Source organism: Mobula hypostoma, chromosome 9, assembly GCF_963921235.1.
Source record: "Mobula hypostoma chromosome 9, sMobHyp1.1, whole genome shotgun sequence".
NCBI classification, from domain to species: Eukaryota; Metazoa; Chordata; class Chondrichthyes; order Myliobatiformes; family Myliobatidae; genus Mobula; species Mobula hypostoma.
In genome coordinates this window covers 74,993,208-75,016,979 of record NC_086105.1, presented here as the reverse complement: position 1 = coordinate 75,016,979, position 23,772 = coordinate 74,993,208, and the positions used below count along the sequence as shown (strand labels likewise).

At 43.6% G+C, this 23,772-nt stretch overlaps 1 long non-coding RNA gene across 1 annotated transcript in view; it reads right to left on the bottom strand.

The window, feature by feature from the left end:
- LOC134351280 (uncharacterized) overlaps positions 1-23,772 on the bottom strand; it is a 48,471-nt gene that overhangs the window by 5,668 nt on the left and 19,031 nt on the right. Inside the window, exon 3 of the long non-coding RNA XR_010019115.1 lies at positions 4,499-4,727. This is a non-coding gene — a long non-coding RNA (uncharacterized LOC134351280). The remainder of the gene's footprint in view (positions 1-4,498; positions 4,728-23,772) is intronic.

Here is a 23,772-nt window from a genome sequence, read left to right as displayed (position 1 = left end):
AGAGTTCAGCCTGTCCTCTGCATCCTTTCTCTGCCCATTCTTTCATCTGGCATTTTTGTTCTGTGAACCATAACACTCCTTGGCCCTGGAGGAACACTATTTTGTTTGGCTGTATACGTGTGTATGGTTGAATGACAATGAACTCCAACTTGAAGGTAAGTAGGGACTAACAAAAATCCAACAAACGTTGAATTTGCAACAGTGTTCTGGAGCAATCATGAACAGAATCTATCTGTTTACAGTTATGAGGAAATGGAGTTGTGATTTCATAACTGGAACTATGCTATAAGCCAATAATTTCCCTACACTGATGAAAATCTCACCACTTTGTAATTACCTGCCATATCCCTACTGTTCTTCCTCAATAAGGGAACAACATTAACCTTCCTACAGATTTTGGTAGCTTACCAATGGCCAACAAAGATGTTAAATTCTCTGTCAGGACTCCAAATCACATCCAATCCTGGAGATCTATCTGCCCTTCCAAGATATCTGACACCCCGGCCTTCTAAATAATGACATACTACAGGCAATCGACATTGGGCCTTCCTGAACTCACCATCTTCCACATCCTTCACCTTTCTGCATGTTGACTACAGATAAAAAGTATTCATTTATAAGCTTTCCCATATCTCCTAGCTCCACACATGGATTATGCTCTTAGTCCTCAAACATAAATGAATATGGATACGGTTATTGGATTCAATATTCCCAGCTTCAGGACATCACTGCAAGAGTTGCTCAGGAGAGTGTTCTAAACTCAATCATCTTCATCAGTTCCTCTGTGACCTCCATTCCAACATAGGGTCAGAAGTGATGATTGCACGATGTTCAATATGATTTACAACACCTTGGCTGATGAAGATATTCTCACGTCTACATATTCAGCTGGAGTAGACAAATGCATAGACTAATCAATAATAGCTAACATTTATGCCACAATACATCAAGCATCAATTCATCCTGTTTCTAACAGGAGAATATATTATTATCTCCACTTGACATTCAATGTGGTATCATCATCACGTTTCCAACATCAACATTTGGGGTCACCACTGACCATAAACTCAGCTGTAATGGTCTCATAAATATATGGTCATATATGGTCGTATGGTCAGAGGCTAGGTATCCTGAGGAAAGTGATGCATCTTCTAAATACCCCAAACTTTTTGCTGCCTACAAATCACTGTCAAGTGGATGGTGGAACACTTCCCATTTTTTTGAACGTGTGCGGTTCCAACATCTCTCAAGGTTTGAAACAACTCAGGTTATCCTTCACCACAGTTTCTCATTCCCTCAACAAGTCATTGTTACAGTTGAAACACTTAACCAATCTCTTTTCCAGGCCTGTGACCTCAACAATCCAGGATAGGAGCAGTAGACACAAGGGAAGATCAGCCGCAATTTCCCCTTCAATTTAGATACCATCCTCATACTGATGAAATATTGTCAGTAGGCGTAGTGCTAGCAGTGTGATCACTCAAGTCAAGTATGATGTTCTTCTTAAGGTTGACTATTGGTGGGTGACTTAATCTGAGATATTAAGGTGAATTCCCTTAATGGAGAGTTCCTGTGAATGACTTTGTTTAATTTGGGAAGGCTGATGCATGCACTCCACTGATCAGGGTCAGGATCCAGTGGCATGGAATCCAAGATGACTGGAAACCTTCACAGCTGCAGCCTTCCTCCGCTTTCACTACCATTGTGAAGCAATTATCACCTTCTCCATCTCCAATGTGAGGTCTTACTTAGATTGCCCTTTGTCTGAAACATTCCTCTTCACCTTTCAGCCGTGGGTGACTGTACCAGGAGCTAAGCTCCAGACTCTAGATCTCAGGAACTCACAAGCCTCCCCACCATTACAAGGTGATGGTCCTTGGGGAAGCCAAGTAAAGATCCTCAGAGAAGATCACTAGTTGTAGCTCCTGAATATCCACACCTACAACATGGTTCGAGTATTTTCATCAGAAGACCTGCAGCAGTTCAAGGCAGTGGCTCACTAGCACCTTGCAAAGGGAATGAGAGAGCGACAATGCTACTGTTATCAGCAATGCCAGACCTCCAAAAGTGAATTAAAAAATATTCCTGCTGGTGCTGTCAGCTTAGCCAGAAATTAAATGCTCTCATCAAGCAAATACTGAATAGATGTAATTTCCACATTAATTGCTGCTTGGCATATTGTGTCACAACTGTTTCTGCCCAGAAGCAATTTTGAGTAGAAAGTCACATCCAGTTCATTAGTGTGCACAGAGTTACTGAAGAAATTAATTAAGTTGTATCAACATAGTTTTAAATCCTGATTCCTTAAGCCTGTCATAGTCGGGGAAGGCAAAGGGGATAACCTCCCACTACCTATTAAATGTTCCCAATGGCACGCATCTTAAATAGCCCCTGAGAACCAAGTTTAGCTCCTGGTCTTCCTGTGTTGCTTAGCTACTAAACCCAGTAAAACCATATCTACTGACAGGAGAATGGGCAAAGGTGGGTTACTGGCACCTTAAAACAAGTTGCTTCAGGCAAATGGGACTCATCAGCCGTGGTTGGCAGCACAAATTATAGAACCATAGAACATTACAGCACAGAAACAGGACTTTTGGCCCTTCTTGGCTGTGCCAAACCATTTTCTGCCTAGTCCCACTGACCTGCACCTGGACCATATCCCTCCATACACCTCTCATAGATAGATAGATAGATATACTTTATTAATCCCGAGGGAAATTTGGTTTCGTTTTGGAAATTTGGAAATCTGCCTCATCCATGTACATGTCCAAGTTTTTTTTAAATGTTAAAAGTGAGCCCGCATTTACCACTTCATCTGGCAGCTCATTCCACACTCCCACCACTCTCTGTGTGAAGAAGCCCCCCTAATGTTCCCTTTAAACTTTTCCCCCTTCACCCTTAGCCAATGTTCTCTGGTTTTTTTTCTGCCCTAGCCTCAGTGGAAAAAGCCTGCTTGCGTTCACTCTATCTATACCCATCATAATTTTATATACCTCTATCAAATCTCCTCTCATTCTTCTACGCTCCAGGGAATAAAGTCCTAACTTATTCAACCTTTCTCTGTAACTGAGTTTCTCAAGTCCTGGTAACATCCTTGTAAACCTTCTCTGCACTCTTTCAACCTTATTTATATCCTTCCTGTAATTTGGTGACCAAAACTGTACACAATACTCCAAATCCGGCCTCACCAATGCCTTATACGACCTCACCATAACATTCCAACTCTTATACTCAGTACTTTAATTTATAAAGGCCAATGTACCAAAAGCTCTCTTTACGACCCTATCTACCCGTGACACCACTTTTAGGAAATTTTCTATCTGTATTCCCAGATCCCTCTGTTCTACTGCACTCCTCAGTGCCCTACCATTTACCTTGGTTTGTCCTTCCAAAGTGCAATACCTCACACTGAGGTATGAGAAAGAAATCTCTGATCCTAAACCCCCATTACCTTGTGGTTATATCCACACATGGGGAAGGCTGCGGAAGTAAACCCCAAGGAAAAATTGACAGCTGGAGTCCCTAAAGCAGTCCTACATTGAGTGTAACGCTGACTGACAACTCCCGCAATGCCACTGGTACCAAACTGTATCAGTCTTTGCTGTTCCTTTGGATTCATCAGCTGCATGGAGAGGGGGAACCTGCTGCATGGGCTCTTCATTTCGTACTGCCCTGGTTTGCATACTGGCTTGTAAGGAGTTTGTATGTTCTCCCCTTGAATATATGGGTTTCCTCTGGGTGCTCCGATTTCCTCCCATATTCCAAAGACATACTGGATGGTAGGTTAATTGGTCATTGTAAATTATCCCATGATTAGGCTCGGATAAAACTGGGGGATTGCCGGGTGGCACAGCTTGAAGGGCCAGAAGGATCTATTCCACACTGTATCTCAATAAGTAAATAAATAAATCATCTTTTCTTGATGATTTTGATTGAGGATATTGAGCAGAATTCACCTCCATTCTTTCACCTATAGCTGAGAATACCATCTGAGCCATCACTTATCATCTTAATAAACCTCTGAATTTCAACTGCGCTGTATAATGTGAAATATCATGTGAGTGTGGACACTATAATTGAATTGAATTGACTTTATTACTTACATCCTTCATATACATGAGTAAAAATCTTTATGTTACATCTCCGTCTAAATGTGCAGTGTACAATTTATAATAACTTATAATAAATAGTATGTATAATATAACATGGAAATACAGTTGTGTCAGCATGAATTAATCAGTCTGATGGCCTACTGGAAGAAGCTGTCCCGGAACCTGTTTGATCCTGGTTTTTATGCTGCAGTACTGTTTCCCGGATGGTAACAGCTGGAACAGTTTGTGGCTGGGGTGACTTGGGTCCCCAATGATCCTTTGGGTCGTTTTTACACACCTGTCTTTGTAAATGTCCTGAATAGTGGGAAGTTCACATCTACCGATCTGTCGACCTCTGCACCACTCTCTGCAGAGCCCTGCAATTAAGGAAGGTATAGTTCCCTTACCAGGTAGCGATGCAGCCAGTCAGGATGCTCTCAATTGCGTCCTCGTAAAAAGTTCTTGGGATTTGGGGGCCCATACCAAACTTCTTCAACCGTCTGAGGTGAGAGATGCGCTGTTGTGCCTTTTTCACCACACAGCCGGTATTTACAGACCACATGAGATGTTTATGCCAAGGAACTTAAAGCTGTTCAAGGAGGCACAATAGCATAGATCTCTGCATTTCCAACAGTACTGTGTAATGTGAAACAACATGTAAGTATAAACACTATAATCAAGAGGGCACACCAGCATTAAAAACAGTGCAAATCCAGAAATAATATATATATATATAAAATTGAGATAATGTTTATGGGTTCAATGTCTATTTGGGAATCATATGACAGAGGAGAGGAACCTGCTTCTGAATCACTGAGTGTGTACCCTCAGGTTTCAGTGCCTCCTTCCTAATGATAATTAATGGGAGATTTGCGAGGGCTACTGAGGTGACTTTAAACTAGAAAGGTTTGGGGGAGGGAATCAAATTAAGGAGTATAGGAGAGGGGAGGGGGAAAAGGAAGAAAAAGGTAACAAAGTTTACTCCATTAAGGATAAACAGAGAGTGGGAGGTGGAGAGTTTCTTAAATGCATCTATTTTAATGCTAGGAGCATTGTAAGAAAGGTGGATGAGCTTAGAGCATGGATTGATAGCTGGAAATATGATGTTGTAGCTATTAGTGAAACGTGGTTGCAGGAGAGGAGTGATTGGCAACTAAATATTCCAGGATTTCGTTCCTTCAGGTGTGATAGAATAGGAGGGGCAAGGGGGGAGGTGTTGCATTGTGTGAAAGAGAATATATAATAGCGGTGCTCTGGCAGGATAGATTAGTGGACTCATCTAGGGAGGCTATTTGGGTGGAACTGAGGAATAGGAAATGTGTTATGATGCTTATAGGGGTGTATTATAGACCACCTAATGGGGACCAAGAGCTGGAGGAGCAAATTTGTAAGGAGATAGCAGATATTTGTAGTAAGCACAAGGTTGTGATTGTGGGAGATTTAAATTTTCCAAACATAGACTGGGAAGCCCATTCTGTGAAAGGGCTAGATGGTTTGTAGTTTGCCAAATGTGTGCAGGTTACTTTTTTGGAGCAATACATAGAGGTACCAACTAGAGAAGGGGCAGTGTTGGATCTCCTGTTAGGGAATGAGATAGGGCAGGTGACGGAGGTATGTGTTGGGGAGCACTTCGGGTCCAGTGATCACAATACCATTAGTTTCAGTGTAATTATGGAAAAGGATAGGACTGGACCTAGGATTGAGATTTTTGATTGGAGAAAGGCTAACTTTGAGGAGATGCAAAAGGATTTAGAAGGAATGGATTTGGGACAATTTGTTTTATGGGAAGGATGTAATAGAGAAATGGAGGTCATTTAAAGGTAATATTTTGAGGATTCAGAATCTTTGTGTTCCTGTTAGGTTGAAAGGAAAGGTTAAGAGTTTGAGAGAGCCATGGTTTTTAAGGGATATAGGAAACTTGGTTCAGGAAAAGAGAGGGATCTTCAATAAATATAGGCAGCTTGGAGTTAATGAGGTACTGGAGGAATATAAAGAATGTAAAAAGAATCTTAAGAAAGAAATTAGAAAAGCTAGAAGAAGATATGAGGCTGCTTTGGCAAGTAAGGTGAAAATAAATCCAAAGGGTTTCTACAGTTATGTTAGTGGCAAAAGGATAGTGAGGGATAACATTGGTTCCTTGGAGAATCAGAGTGGACGGCTATATGTGGAGCCAAAAGAGATGGGGGAGATTTTGAACAATTTCTTTTCTTCGGTATTCACTTAGGAGAAGGATATTGAATTGTGTAAGGTAAAGGGAACAAGAAGGGTAGTTATGGAAAGTATGACAATTAAAGAAGAGGAAGTACTGGCGCTTTTAAGGAATATAAAAGTGGATAAGTCTCTGGATCCGGACAAATTATTCCCTAGGACCTTGAGTGAAGTTAGTGTAGAAATAGCAGGGGCTCTGGCTGAAATATTTCAAATGTCATTAGAAACGGGGATGGTGCCGGAGGATTGGCATATTGCTCATGTGGTTCTATTGTTTAAAAAGGGTTCTAAAAGTGATCCTAGCAATTATCGGCCTGTGAGTTTGACGTCAGTGGTGGGTAAATTGATGGAAGGTATTCTTAGAGATGATATATATAATTATTTGGATAGACAGAGTCTGATTAGGAACAGTCAACATGGATTTGTACGTGGAAGGTCATGTTTGACAAATCTCATTGAATTTTTTGATGAGGTTACTAAGAAAGTTGACGAGGGTAAAGTGGTGGATGTTGTCTATGTGGACTTCAGTAAGGCCTTTGACAAGGCTCAACACGGAAGGTTAGTTAGGAAGGTTCAATCGTCAGGCATTAGTATCAAAGTAGTAAAATGGATTCAGCAGTGGCTAGAAGGGAGACACCAGAAAGTAGTGGTGGATAACTGTGTGTCAGATTGGAGGACGGTGTGTAGCTGTGTGCCTCAGGGATCTGTACTGGGTCCAATGTTGTTTGTCATATATATTAATGATCTGGATGATGGGGTGGTAAATTGGATTACTAAGTATGCAGATGATACTAAGTTAAGTGGAGTTGTGGATAATGAAGTAGGTTTTCAAAGCTTGCAGAGAGATTTAGACCACTTAGAAGAGTGGGCTGAAAGATGGCAGATGGAGATTAATGCTGAAAAATGTGAGGTGCTACATTTTGGTAGAACTAATCAAAATAGGACATACATGGTAAATGGTAGGATATTGAAGAATGCTGTAGAACAGAGGGTTCTAGGAATAATGGTGCATAGTTCCCTGAAGGTGGAATCTCATGTGGATAGGGTGGTGAAGAAAGCTTTTGGTATGCTGGCCTTTAATAATCAGAGCATTGAGTATAGGAGTTGGGATGTAATGTTGAAATTGTATAGGGCATTGGTAAGGCCAAGTTTGGAGTATTGTGTACAGTTCTGGTCACCGAATTATGGGAAAGATGTCAATAAAATTGAGAAAGTACAGAGGAGGTTTACTAAAATGTTGCCTGGGTTTCATCTCGTGAGTTACAGAGAAAGGCTGAACAAGTTAGGTCTTCATTCTTTGGAGCGTAGAAGGTTGAGGGGGGACTTGATAGAGGTGTTTAAAATTATGAAGGGAATTGATAGAGTTGACGTGGATAGGCTTTTTTCATTGAGAGTGGGAAAGATTCAAACAAGAGGACATGAGTCGAGAGTTAAAGAACAAAAGTTTAGGGGTAACATGAAGGAGAACTTCTTTACTCAGAGAGTGGTAGCTGTGTGGAACGAGTTTCCAGCAGAAGTGGTTGAGGCAGGTTCGATGTTGTTGTTTAAAGTTAAATTGGATAGCTATATGGACAGGAAAGGAATGGAGAGTTATGGGCTGAGTGCAGGTTGGTGGGACTAGGTGAGAGTAAAAGTTCAGCACGGACTAGAAGGGCCGAGATGGCCTGTTTCCGTACTGTAATTGTTATATGCTTATATGGTTATATGGTAATGATGAGAGGAGGGCATGTCCTGGGTGATAGGGGTCCCTAATAATGGACAACACACACAAAATGCTGGTGAATACAGCAGGCCAGGCAGCATGTTGCCTGGCCTGCTGCGTTCACCAGCATTTTGTGTGCGTTGCTTGTAATTCCAGCATCTGCAGATTTCCTCGTGTTTGCCTTAATAATGGACGTTGCCTTTCTGAGACACCACTCCTTGAAGATATTTTGGGTACTGTGGAGGCTAGTACCCAAGAAAGAACGGACTAATTTTACAGCTGTAGCTTATTTTGGTCCTATGTAGTAGCCTCAACCCCATCTCCAATACCAGACAGTGATGCAACTTGTCAGAATGCTCTCCACAGTACATCTATAGAAGTTAGTTGAGAAACCAAATCCCTTTTAAACTCCTAATAAAATATATCTGCTGTCTTGCTTTCTTTATAGATGCATCAATATGTTGCGACCAGTTTAGATCCTCAGAGATCTTGACAGCCAGGAACTTGAAATTGCTCACTCTCTCCATTTCTGGTCCCTCTATGAGGATTAGTTCATGTTTCCTTGTCTTATCCTTCCTGAAGTCCATAATCAGCTCTTTGGTCTCGCTGACCTTGAGTGTAAGGTTGTTGCTGCGACACTACTCAACTAGCTGGTATATTTCGCTCTTGTATGCCATCTCATCTCCATCTGAGATTCTACCAACAATGGTTGTATCATCAGCAAATTTAAGATGTTGTTTGAACTATGCCTAGTCACACAGTCATGAGTGTAGAGAGATTAGGACAGTGCGCTAAGCACACATCCCTGAGGTGTGCCAGTGTTAACTGTCAGCAAGGAGGTGTTATTTCCAATCCGCACAGGGTCTGGTTTTCCAGTTAGGAAGTCGAGGACACAGTTGCAGAGGGAGGTACAGAGGCCTAGGCTCTGAAGATTTGCGATCAGGACTGTAGGAATTATGATGTTAAATGGTGAGCTATAGTCAATAAACAGCATCCTGACATAGGTATTTGCATTGTCCAGGTGATCCAACGCTGCGTGGAGAGCCTTTGAGATCACATCTGCTGTAGATCTATTATGGTGATAGGCAAATTGCAGAGGGGCCAGGTCTATGCTGAGGCAAGAAATCATTCTAGCCCTGAGCAACCTCTCAAACCCTCATCACTGTGGATGTGAATGCTACTGGACGATGGTAATTAGGGTAGCTCACACTTAGGCCTTCTTGAAGCAGGTGGGAACTTCTGACTGTAGCAGTGAGTGGTTGAAATGTCCTTGAATACTCCCACCAGTTGGTTGGCACAAGTTTTCGGAGCCTTACCAGGTACTCCATCGGGGGCTCCAGCCTTGCGAGGGTTCATCCTCCTTCAACACAGCTTAACGTTGGCCTCCAAGACAGAGATCACAGGATCACCAGGTGCAGCAGGGATTTTCACAGCTTTCAAAGCGGGCACAGAAGGTGTTGAGCTCATCTGGCAGTGAAGCCTTGTTGCCATTTATGCTCTGCATGACGGATAGATTAGATTAGAATAGATTAGATGAGATTATGAGGACACGCAGTCCTCTTTTATTGTCATTTAGTAACGCATGCATTAAGAAATGATACAATATTCCTCTGGTGTGATATCACAGAAACACAGGACAGACCAAGACTGAAAAACTAACAAAAACCACATAATTATAACATATAGTTACAACAGTGCAACAATACCATAACTTGCTGAAGAACAGGCCATAGCACAGTAAAAAAGTTCAAAGTCTCTCGAATGTCCCACATCTCACGCAGACGGGAGAAGGAAGAAAACTCTCCTTGCCATGCCTGACCACAGTCTGAAAACTTCGAGCCTCCAATCAGCTCTCCGACATCGAGTACTGAGCACCATCTCTATCCGAACGCTTCGACCTCAGCCTCGGTCGCCAGCAACAGGCAAAGCCGGGGATTTTGGGGCCTTCTCTCCGGAAGATTTTCGATTGCGCAGTAACAGCGGCAGCGAACCGGCATTTCAGAAATTTCTCCAGATGTTCCTCTGTGCTTTCATGTCTGTCTCCATCAAATCAGAATTGTCCACGGCCCCTATTTAACAGATATGATATCATTTCACCGGAGAGCTGCGCGCGCTGCGTCGCGCTGTCATCTTCTCCTCCCACCAACTTTCTGAGGGATCACCTTTTGAAGGAGTCTCTGATATCGGAGAGGCTTGTGCCCATGATGGAGCTGGCTGAGTTTACAACATTCCCCATCTTTTTCTGATCCTGTGCTAGTGCAGTGGTCCATAGCAGACAGAGATGCAACCAGTTAGAATGCTCTCCATGTTGCATCTGCCACGTTGTTGGTGCCAATCCCTATCAATCTCTGCTGTTATTTTGGATTCATCAGCTGTGTGGAGAGGGGGAGCTTGCTACATGGGCATCAGCTGTGTGGAGAGGGGGAGCTTGCTACATGGGCATCAGCTGTATGGAGAGGGGTAGATTGCTACATGGGCATCAGCTGTGTGGAGAGGGGGATCTTGCTACATGGGCATCAGCTGTGTGGAGAGGGGGAGCTTGCTACATGGGCATCAGCTGTGTGGAGAGGGGGAGCTTGCTACATGGGCATCAGCTGTGTGGAGAGGGGGAGCTTGCTACATGGGCATCAGCTGTGTGGAGAGGGGGAGCTTGCTACATGGGCATCAGCTGTGTGGAGAGGGGGAGCTTGCTACATGGGCATCAGCTGTATGGAGAGGGGTAGATTGCTACATGGGCATCAGCTGTGTGGAGAGGGGGAGCTTGCTACATGGGCATCAGCTGTATGGAGAGGGGGAGCTTGCTACATGGGCATCAGCTGTGTGGAGAGGGGGATCTTGCTACATGGGCATCAGCTGTGTGGAGAGGGGGAGCTTGCTACATGGGCATCAGCTGTGTGGAGAGGGGGAGCTTGCTACATGGGCATCAGCTGTGTGGAGAGGGGGAGCTTGCTACATGGGCATCAGCTGTGTGGAGAGGGGGAGCTTGCTACATGGGCATCAGCTGTGTGGAGAGGGGGATCTTGCTACATGGGCATCAGCTGTGTGGAGAGGGGCAGCTTGCTACATGGGCATCAGCTGTATGGAGAGGGGGAGCTTGCTACATGGGCATCAGCTGTGTGGAGAGGGGGATCTTGCTACATGGGCATCAGCTGTGTGGAGAGGGGGAGCTTGCTACATGGGCATCAGCTGTGTGGAGAGGGGGAGCTTGCTACATGGGCATCAGCTGTGTGGAGAGGGGGAGCTTGCTACATGGGCATCAGCTGTGTGGAGAGGGGGAGCTTGCTACATGGGCATCAGCTTACTCTCCATATCATACTGACTTGGCTTGCATATCAACAACATAGACAGCTGGAACACAACCTTGATGGTCAACCCTGGCCAACAGAGGCCTCATTGGTTTATTAATGTTCCACGTACCAAGATACAGTGAAATTCACGCAAAACACTGGAGGAACTCAGCAGGTCAGGCAGCTTCTACGGAAAGGAATAAACTATCTATGTTTCAGGCTGAGACCCTTCAGCAGGACTGTAGAAGAAGCAATCAGAAGCCAGAATAAGAAAGTGTGGGGAGGGGCAGGAGTACAAGCTGGCAGGTGATCGGTCAGACCAGGTGAGGGGGAAGGTGGGTGTGTGGGGGACAGGTGATGAAGTGAGAAGCTGGGAGGTGATAGGTGGTAGAGGTAAAGGGCTGAAGAGGAAGGGATCTGATAGAAAGGGAGAGTGGAACATGAGAGAATGAGGTAAACAGTACTGAGAAAGTGTGGTGCAGGCAAACAATAAAGTGTAAGATCATAATGAAGTAGATTGTGAGGCCAAGGGTCCATCTTATAAAGAGTCTGATACCAGTGAGATAGACACTGTCCTTGACTCTGGTGCTATGCACTTCCAAGCTTTTGTCTCTCTTCTCCCACCTCCCTTCAGGCAGAAGGTACAAAATCCTGAGAACATACACTGTCAGGCTCAATGACAGTTTCGATGCCACTGTTAGAAAACTATTGAACACATCTCTGATATGCTAAATAGGAATGCTTGAACTCTCAGTCATGGCTGCTACATTTTATTTGTCTACTTTCTCTGTCTCTATGTCTATTGCACTTTATTCTGCAACCTGTTTTTTATTCCATTTGTACCAGGTTGATGCATTTATATCCGAAACGATCTGTCTGCATGGCAGCAGACAACACTTTCCACTGCATCTTGATAACAGTAATCCAATCACTAAATACAAATTGTAAATTTATCTGTGATGTGGGGTTGATGGAGCAACAAGGGCAGACATTGAGGTACAATAACATGACACACAAGACAACCCCAGAACTTACTATGCATTATAGCAAATATCAGAGGACAAATTCACTATTTTTATCTTTTCTTGTCATTATCAGTCAGCCACCACCTTTCTCAAGAGCTCTTTTTTCAGGCTAGCATAATACAATAGTCAAAATGATTTCCTTTGCTCCATACATTTCTCGATTGCATAAACTCTACTCAAATTTTGTGTAACAGTTTGAGCTATTTTGATATGCAGAGGCACATCAAAATGGGGCATAGCAGTTTCACGGTTCTATATTCAGAATAAAATGAATGAAGTGGTAGCTTTTAGTCAAACTGACCTTCATTTTGATGATGATGCTTCGAATCAAAGCTTAAAAGAGTCCCTGTCACTGTATGAATAGCTGACTTCACTTACATAAAAGCTGGGCTATATATTGGAAGGAAAATGAATTCAGTTCAGATTAAGGTATGGTGTATCAAGAGAACTTAATTGTTCTTATATTTTAATATGTGCACTCAAAGGCCACGTTATTATGTACCTCCTGTATCTAATAAGGTGGCTACTGAGTGTATGTTCATGGTCTTCTGCTGCTGTAGCCCATCCACTCCAAGGTTCAGAGATGCTCTTCTGCTCATCCCTGTTGTGACACATTGCTATTTGAGTTACTATTGCCTTCCTGTCAGATTGAACTAGTCTGGCCTTTTTCCTCTGAGCTCTCTCATTAGCAAGGTGTTTTTGCCCACAGATCTGTCCATCACTGGATTTTTTTTTGTTCTTTTTACCATTCTAAAGTTCAAGGCAGTGCAGAACTAGGTTCACCAGATTGATTCCAGAGATGAGGGTGTTAGACTTTGAGGAGAGGTTAGTTCGCCTGAGACTACTCGCTGGAATTCAAAAGAATGAGAGGAGATCTTATTAACATAGAAACATAGAAACATAGAAAATAGGTGCAGGAGTAGGCCATTCGGCCCTTCGAGCCTGCACCGCCATTTATTATGATCATGGCTGATCATCCAACTCAGAGCCCCGGCCCAGCCTTCCCTCCATACCCCCTGATCCCCGTAGCCACAAGGGCCATATCTAACTCCCTCTTAAATATAGCCAATGAACTGGCCTCAACTGTTTCCAGTGGCAGAGAATTCCACAGATTCACCACTCTCTGTGTGAAGAAGTTTTTCCTAATCTCGGTCCTAAAAGGTTTCCCCTTTATCCTCAAACTGTGACCCCTCGTTCTGGACTTCCCCAACATCGGGAACAATCTTCCTGCATCTAGCCTGTCCAATCCCTTTAGGATTTTATACGTTTCAATCAGATCCCCCCTCAATCTTCTAAATTCCAACGAGTACAAGCCCAGTTCATCCAGTCTTTCTTCATATGAAAGTCCTGCCATTCCAGGAATCAATCTGGTGAACCTTCTTTGTACTCCCTCTATGGCAAGGATGTCTTTCCTCAGATTAGGGGACCAAAACTGCACACAATACTCCAGGTGTGGTCTCACCAAGGCCTTGTACAACTGCAGTAGTACCTCCCTGCTCCTGTACTCGAATCCTCTCGCTATAAATGCCAGCATACCATTCGCCTTTTTCACCGCCTGCTGTACCTGCATGCCCACTTTCAATGACTGGTGTATAATGACACCCAGGTCTCTTTGCACCTCCCCTTTTCCTAATCGGCCACTATTCAGATAATAATCTGTTTTCCTATTTTTGCCACCAAAGTGGATAACTTCACATTTATCCACATTAAATTGCATCTGCCATGAATTTGCCCACTCACCCAACCTATCCAAGTCACTCTGCATCCTCTGAGCATCCTCCTCACAGCTAACACTGCCACCCAGCTTCGTGTCATCCGCAAACTTGGAGATGCTGCATTTAATTCCCTCATCCAAGTCATTAATATATATTGTAAATAACTGGGGTCCCAGCACTGAGCCTTGCGGTACCCCACTAGTCACCGTCTGCCATTCTGAAAAGGTCCCATTTATTCCCACTCTTTGCTTCCTGTCTGCTAACCAATTCTCCATCCACATCAATACCTTACCCCCAATACCGTGTGCTTTAAGTTTGCACACTAATCTCCTGTGTGGGACCTTGTCAAAAGCCTTTTGAAAATCCAAATATACCACATCCACTGGTTCTCCCCCATCCACTCTACTAGTTACATCCTCAAAAAATTCTATGAGATTCGTCAGACATGATTTTCCTTTCACAAATCCATGCTGACTTTGTCCGATCATTTCACCGCTTTCCAAATGTGCTGTTATCACATCCTTGATAACTGACTCCAGCAGTTTCCCCACCACCGACGTTAGGCTAACCGGTCTATAATTCCCTGGTTTCTCTCTCCCTCCTTTTTTAAAAAGTGGGGTTACATTAGCCACTCTCCAATCCTCAGGAACTAGTCCAGAATCTAACGAGTTTTGAAAAATTATCACTAATGCATCCACTATTTCTTAGGCTACTTCCTTAAACACTCTAGGATGCAGACCATCTGGCCCTGGGGATTTATCTGCCTTCAATCCCTTCAATTTACCTAACACCACTTCCCTACTAACATGTATTTTGCTCAGTTCCTCCATCTCACTGGACCCTCTGTCCCCTACTATTTCTGGAATATTATTTATGTCCTCCTTAGTGAAGACAGAACCAATGTAATTATTCAATTGGTCTGCCATGTCCTTGCTCCCCATAATCAATTCACCTGTTTCTGTTTGCAGGGGACCTACATTTGTCTTTACCAGTCTTTTCCTTTTTACATATCTATGAAAGCTTTTACAGTCAGTTTTTATGTTCCCTGCCAGTTTTCTCTGATAATCTTTTTTCCCCTTCCTAATTAAGCCCTTTGTCCTCCTCTGCTGAACTCTGAATTTCTCCCAGTCCTCAGGTGAGCCACTTTCTCTGGCTAATTTGTATGCTTCTTCTTTGGAATTGATACTATCCCTAATTTCTCTTGTCAGCCACGGGTGCACTACCTTCCTTGATTTATTCTTTTGCCAAACTGGGATGAACAATTGTTGTAGTTCATCCATGCAACCTTTAAATGCTTGCCATTGCATATCCACCGTCAATCCTTTAAGTGTCATTTGCCAGTCTATCTTAGCTAATTCACGTCTCATACCTTCAAAGTTACCCCTCTTTAAGTTCAGAACCTTTGTTTCTGAATTAACTATGTCACTCTCCATCTTAATGAAGAATTCCACCATATTATGGTCACTCTTACCCAAGGGGCCTCTCACGACAAGATTGCTAATTAACCCTTCCTCATTGCTCAAAACCCAGTCCAGAATAGCCTGCTCTCTAGTTGGTTCCCCGACATGTTGGTTCAAAAAACCATCCCGCATACATTCCAAGAAATCCTCTTCCTCAGCACCTTTACCAATTTGGTTCACCCAATCTACATGTAGATTGAAGTCACCCATTATAATTTTGCTGTTCCTTTATTGCACACATTTCTAATTTCCTGTTTAATATCATCTCCGACCTCACTACTACTGTTAGGTGGCCTGTACACAACTCCCACCAGCGTCTTCTGCCCCTTAGTGTTACGCAGCTCTACCCATATCGATTCCACATCTTCCCGCTTATGTCCTTCCTTTCTATTGCATTAATCTCTTCTTTAACCAGCAAAGCCACCCCACCTCCCCTTCCTTCATGTCTATCCCTCCTGAATATTGAATATCCCTGAACGTTGAGCTCCCATCCTTGGTCACCCTGGAGCCATGTCTCTGTGATCCCAACTATATCATAATCATTAATAACAATCTGCACTTTCAATTCATCTACCTTATTACGAATGCTCCTTGCATTGACACACAAAGCCTTCAGACGCTCTTTTACAGCTCTCTTAGCCCTTATACAATTATGTTGAAAAATGGCCCTTTTTAATCCTTACCCTGGATTTGTCGGCCTGCCACTTTTACTTTTCTCCTTAGTACTTTTTGCTTCTACCCTCACTTTACACCCCTCTGTCTCTCTGCACTGGTTCCCATCCCCCTGTTGTGAACTAACCTCCTCACGCCTAGCCTCCTTAATTTGATTCCCACCCCCCAACCATTCTAGTTTAAAGTCACCTCAGTAGCACTCGCTAATCTCCCTGCCAGGATATTGGTCCCCCTAGGATTCAAGTGTAACCCGTCCTTTTTGTACAGGTCACGCCTGCGCCAAAAGAGGTCCCAATGATCCAAAATCTTGAATCCCTGCCCCCTGCTCCAATCCCTCAGCCACGCATTTATCCTCCACCTCATCGCATTCCTACTCTCACTGTCGCGTGGCACAGGCAGTAATCCTGAGATTACTACCTTTGCGGTCCTTTTTCTCAACTCCCTTCCTAGCTCCCTATATTCTCCTTTCAGGACCTCATCCCTTTTCCTACCTATGTCATTGGTACCTATATGTACCACGACCTCTGGCTCCTCACCCTCCCACTTCAGGATATCTTGGACACGATCAGAAATATCCCGGACCCTGGCACCAGGGAGGCAAACTACCATCCGGGTCTCTGGACTGCGTCCACAGAATCGCCTATCTGACCCCCTTACTATCGAGTCCCCAATCACAACTGCCCTCCTCTTCCTTGCCCTACCCTTCTGAGCTACAGGGCCGGACTCTGTGCCGGAGGCAGGGCCACTGTCGCTTCCCCCGGGTAAGCTGTCCCCCCCAACAGTACTCAAACAGGAGTACCTATTGTTAAGGGGCACAGCCACCGGGGTAATCCCTATTACCTGACTCTTCCCCTTCCCCCTCCTAACCGTGACCCACTTGTCTGCCTCCCGTGGCCCCGGCGTGACCACCTGCCTGTAACTCCTCTCTATCAACTCCTCACTCTCCCTGACCAGACGAAGGTCAGCGAGCTGCAGCTCCAGTTCCGTAACGTGGTTTCTTAGGAGCTGCATCTCGATGCACTTGGCGCAGATGTAGACGTCCGGGAGGCTTGGAGACTCCAGGGCCTCCCACATCCGACACCGAGAACAGCAAACTGCCCTCACACTCATACTGCCCCTCTCCTCAAATAACAACAGAAAATGAATGCCAAACCTTCCTCGCCTCACCCGTTTCCACCTAAGCCCGTTGAACCGAAGCCCTTAAGTCTTCACTCTGCTCCCGGCTCACTCCGCAGCCCGCAAACTACGCTGCCCGCTCTATGAGGCTCTGTTCCTTTTAAATCTGCCGCGCTGCATTGCCCGAAACATATAAAATTATGAAAGAGATGGATAAGATAGAGGCAGGAAAGTGCTTCCATTGGTTGGTGAGACTAGAACTAGGGGACATAGCCTCAAGATTTGGAGGAGTAGATTTAGGACAGAGATGAAGAGGATCTGCTTTTCCAAGAGAGTGGTGAATCTGTGGAATTCTCTGCCTAATGAAGCAGTGGAGGCTACCTCAGTAAATATATTTAAGTCAAGGTGCTATGACACTACTCAGCCTCCCTCAATCTCCCTCCTGTATGCTAATTCATCAATTCATCATCACCTTTGATATGGCCTACATCAGCAAACTTGTACAATATATAGTGTTGGAGCTGTGCTTAGCCACACAGTCATAGGTGTAAAGTGAGTGGAGCAGGAGCTAAGCACACAGCCCTGTGGTGCACCTGAGCTGATGGAGATTGTGGAGGAGATGTTTTTGCCAACCTGAACTGACTCGTGTCTGCAAAGGAGGAAATCCAGGATCCAACTGCATAAGGGGATATTCTCTGTAAACTCCAGAGAGATCAGCAGTTTGAAGATAAATCATGCTGCTGTTATATGTTAATGGGTAAAAACGTGTCTCTGTTGACTGAAGTAGAAATGACAAGTCCATCTTCTTAACTCTGACATACTATTGTGTGTCCATTTAATTTCTTGTCCATACCTTCCTGACAGAGCTGTTAGGTTTCCCTTGGAACCTCACTCTTTTCCATGTTCTTATTAAACAAAATTTACAAGAAATTTTCCTCACAAAAGTCTAACAAACCTAAAGTAAAAGAGCAAGAATTAAAAACAAATAAATAAATATTAGATTGGTTGGTTCAAAAAAAGAAAGAAGGATTAGAAAAATGAGAGACAAAGAAGAAATGTTAAATTTTCAAGTTGGATTTTTAATCTACTTCATAATGATCTTGCACTCTATTGTTTGTCTGCACTTTCCCTGTGGTTTTACTCTGTATTCTGTTTTTGATTTAACTTGTTCCATCTCAGTGTATTGTAGGAACAGTGTGTAAGAAGAGCTTCTCTCTGTATCTCAGTAGATCTGACAATAATATATCACTGCTATTATTAATATTTGGGTGTGCAGTAGTCACTGGGTGGTCCATCTAATGTTGCCACTGATTCTTGTTCACATTTGCCATTGGAAAAATGCTGATTCACAGTCTCCTGCTTTACATAATTGTATCAGGTCAAATTCTTGACCCAAACGATGTATGATTTTCTTCAAGAACTGAAAAAAACTTGCAGAGATACGGGGAAAGAGAGGAAACTAGATTGGTCTCTGAATGAGTTAGGGTATACTTGTTGGGCAATCAGTCTTTTATGCAGCATCATTGTGTGGTTCCATCCTTCTCATAGGTCAGCTTTTTGTCAGATTTTGTTGGTTAACCCAACCTCCCTATGATTGCTTATATTTCCATTTATACCATCAAAACACACACAGGGGAGGAGAAGATGGTGGCACGACACAGCGCGCGCGGCCATTCTGAAATGATATCATATTTGTGAAGTAGGGGCCATGCACAATCCTGATTTGATGGAGACAGACATGAGAAGCACGGAGGAACATCTGGAGAAACTTCTGAATTGCCCACTTCGCTGCCGCTGCTACTGTGCAATCAAGAATCTCTGGAGGGGAAGGCCCCAAATCCTCGGCTTTGCCTATTGCCTGTTGCTGGGGCCGGGGTCGAAGCACTCGGCAGAGATGGTGCTCAGTGCTTGGTGTCGGAGGCTCGAAGTTTTCAGACGGGCTCAAGAGTTGGCTGTGGTCGGGTGCTTCCAGGGTGCTGCATTGGCAAGTTTGCGGCGCTGGAAGCTCATGGCAGGGAGAGTTTTTCTTCCTTCTACCGTCTGCGTGATATATTGAGACTTTCGAGAGACTTCGAGATTTTTTTTACCGTACCCATGGTCTGTTCTTTATCAGATTACAGTATTGCTTTGCACTGTTGTAACGATATGTTATAATTATGTGGTTTTTGCCAGTTTTTTTAGTCTCGGTTCGTCTTGTGTTTCTGTGATATCATTCTGGAGGAACATTGTATCATTTCTTAATGCATGCATTACTAAATAAAAGAGGACTGCGTGTCTTCATAATCTAATCTAATAACTATTCAATGTTGAAGTGATAACTTCTAAAGGTATCTTTGAGTTTTGTTGGCGTAAGACATAGAAGTAACATTAGACTATTCAGCCCATTGAATCTACTGCACCATTCCAACACGGCTGATTTATTTTTCCAATTCTCCTGCCTTCTTCCCGTAACCTTTGACGCCCTAACTAATCGACCTCCACTTTAAATATAGGCATAAAGATGAAAGGAAAATGGAAGGACAGGTTGGATTGATCGTAGAGTAGGTTAAGAGGTCAGCACAACTTCATGGGCTGAAGGGCCTGTACTTTACTGTTCTATGTTCTACATCCCTTTAAGCCTTTCCTATCCTTGTAATTGTCCAAATACCTCTGGTGAAAAAGAGCTGTATGTATTCACCCTCTCTATGCCCTCAGAATGTTATACACATATAGAAGATCATTTCTTATTCTACTACAGTTCGATGAAAAAAAGTTCCAACCTGTTTAATCTCTCTTCCGGTAGTGCTGATATCTCCCTCCTAATCCCTTCTACATACTCTCCAGCCTAATGAATATTCCCTATAGTAGGGTGGCCATGCAGAACACTATTTTCCAAATGCCGAGTCAGCAACGTCCGTAAAACTGCAACATAACTTCCCAACTTCTATACTCAGTATCCTGACTGATGGCCAGCAAGCCAAAGGCCTTACCATCCCTTTCTGCCCGTGTTTGTGCTTGGTTTCTTTAGTTTAGAGATGTGAACTCTAATCAGTAAAGTAACCAGGAGTACAAGTTGTCACATTGAAAGAATTTAGCCTTTGTAGCCTTGCTGAATGGTATATTACGGCTACTTATAAGACCATAAGACCTAGGAGCAGAATTAAGCCATTCAGCCCATCAAGTCTGCTCCGCCATTAATTAACCCTCTCAACCCCATTCTCTGGCCTTCTCCCTGTGACCTTTGACTCCCAGACTAATCAGGAACCTATTTAAATATACCCATTGACTTGGCCTCTACGTCCATCTGTGACAATGAATTCCACACATTCACCACCCTCTGGCTAACGAGATTCCTCCTCATCTCTGTTCTAAAGACACATCCCTCTGTTCTGAGGCTGTGCCCTCTGGTCCCAGACTCTCTCACCATAGTAAGCATTCTCTCCACATCCACTCCATCTAGACCCTTCAACATGATGTCTTTTCCCACTATGACTGACTTTTGTTATGCTTCTAAAATATGTTGGGAAGTGCAGCTGAACCAACTTTTTAATATGTATGGACATAGATATTTCACATAAAATCTGCCAACTTTAAACAGGCTCTGGTTCAGCCAATTCCAATAATGTTGTGATCTTTCTGCTCCTTCAATATGGCAGGATTTATGAGGAAAGGAGAGCATGGTGCAAGCAGAGGGCACAGCACACATCTAGGTTAGTATCTGTCCTCAATGCAAATGTGTCTGATTCCCAACAGATTTCATTCTCGACCCTTCACGGGCAATTCACATCTCAGTTTACTCTTTCATTTAACAGTTGTCAGGCTGCAGACTGCTCATTTGCTTCATCACACTGTAGTTCAAAGTGATTGCTCATTGAATCATTTCAGACCATTTGGCTTAAAAAGTGCAGTCGACTTCCTGTTTTAAAACACCAGCTATTACCAGGTTAATCCATCTCCACAGAGTTATATTTCTTCTCTTTTTGAATACCTTCAGGTTCAGAAGGTTACTTCAATAAACCACGACTGGTAGTCTTTACTGGGAGGATAATGTCTGTTTGCAAAGTTCTCCAGTGACTGTTCTTGCTTGCTGTGACATAGTTTTCTGATTTCACATTATATTTTGGTAAAGATCATGGAATACTCACATCTCCCAGTTCTGATAAAAGCATCATAGGTAATTCAGCAGCTCAGACATCTATCTCATTTGCTTTTTTCTGGCTCTATGATGTGCAGAGAGAAAATGCATATCAAAGATGACAAGACTTCAATCATAATGTAATTGATAGAGACATAATAAAATCCCTGATCAAACGTACACACAGACACTCACATACACTTACACAGACAGGTACTTACACACATACATACACACCCACCGACAAATACAAATGCTCACACACACATACACATTCACACACACATACGCATACACACTCATGCACACACATACATGCTCCCATGCACACACACACTCACATACACAGATGCACACAAGCACACACACATAATTAACGCTCGCACACCCACAATGCTACCACGCACACAGACATAAACACACATGCACACACGCATATACACAATCACATGCACACACACACTCACACACATACACGTTCACAGACACACACATACAAAGACACAAATGAACACACACTCTCACACCCACACACACAAAAACACTCACACTCACATACACACACATGGATACACACTTTAGTAGGGCAACACTGTCTAAAGTCACTCTGAAGTTTAGTCAACACATCCAGTTGAGCACATGGGGAGATAGCATAGTCAACCTCTCCCTTCCGCAATGCTTACAAGGGCTCCCCCTTCAGCCATTTGCGAAGTCAGATTGCTCCTCCATCTTGCTTCTGCCCATGGACAGGTAGAAGCTGAAACAAGAGGCGGTCGTAGTTAAAACCGTCCACAGTTGGTCTGACCAATCGGTCTCCATGCTACAGGACTGTTTTGATGACGCCAGCTGGAATGGCTTTCATGATGAAAATGTCTCCAAGTTCACGGATGGGGTCATGAGCTTCATCTGGAAGTGCATCAAGGATGTTGTCCTCCAAAAATCACACACACATACACATACGCTAACACACACAGGCACACATATGCACATACACTCATATACACTAAGGCAGCACACACACATATAGCCACACATACACACACACACACACACACACACACACACACACACACACACACGCACACACACACACGCACACACAAAGACTCTCACAGACACAAACACACACAGGCACACACAAACTACCACACCAAAACTGTCTCTCTCTCACTCACAGTCACACACAAACTCTCTCTCACACACACACAGACATGTGTATACACACACAGACACACACGCATATGCACACATACACTGACACACACAAGCATAGACACACAAACAGAAAGACACACACTCCACCCACAAAGACAGTCAAACAGAAACATTCACACACAGGCATACAGACACACACATATTCACATACACACACTGAGATGCACACACATTCACACACACTCTCACATACATTCAACACATACATGTGCTCAGGCACTCACACACAGAAACACATGCTCACACTCACACAAACATACATACACACACTGACATGAACATATATTAAACAAACACTGTTACAAACACACACTTACACTCACACAAACATATAAATAAATGCACAGACACGCATACAAATGCACTCATACATACACACACATACATACAGGCACACATATACACACACATACACAGATACACACTCACACACACATGAATATGTACACAAGAGGTACACACCCATGTGCACACACAGGCAGACTCTCACACACTCACACACACAGAGACACACTCTTACGGACACATTCACATGCACAGACAGATACACGCACAAACTAACACACCAGAACTCTGTCTCTCTCTCACACACATACAGAAACTCTCACTTAGACACATACTCACACACACACACACACACACACACAAACACACAGGACAACAGAAACTGATACTCACCTGCACAGACATACAGGCACACATACTAACACACACTCACACTCTCAGACACACACGCATAGAAACTCACAGACACACACACACATGCACCCAGAGACTCATGTGCACACAATCACTGAAACACATGCTTACATGCACATACATACACTCACAAGCATACACACGCACACACGTAATCCCATACACAGACTTACACATATACAAACACACTCATAGACACACACACTCACAAAGACATGCTCACCCACAAACACACACACACACACTCACACACATGCACACACACACACAGAAACATTCACACACGAACACTCACCCACAAGCACATACACACTCACAGATACACATATACACACATTAATATGACACATACACATACAGACATACATATACACACACACATACACAGACACACACTCACACACTCACACACAAGCACACACAGGCACACGGACACTCAAATACAAATAGACACACTCTCGCAGAGAC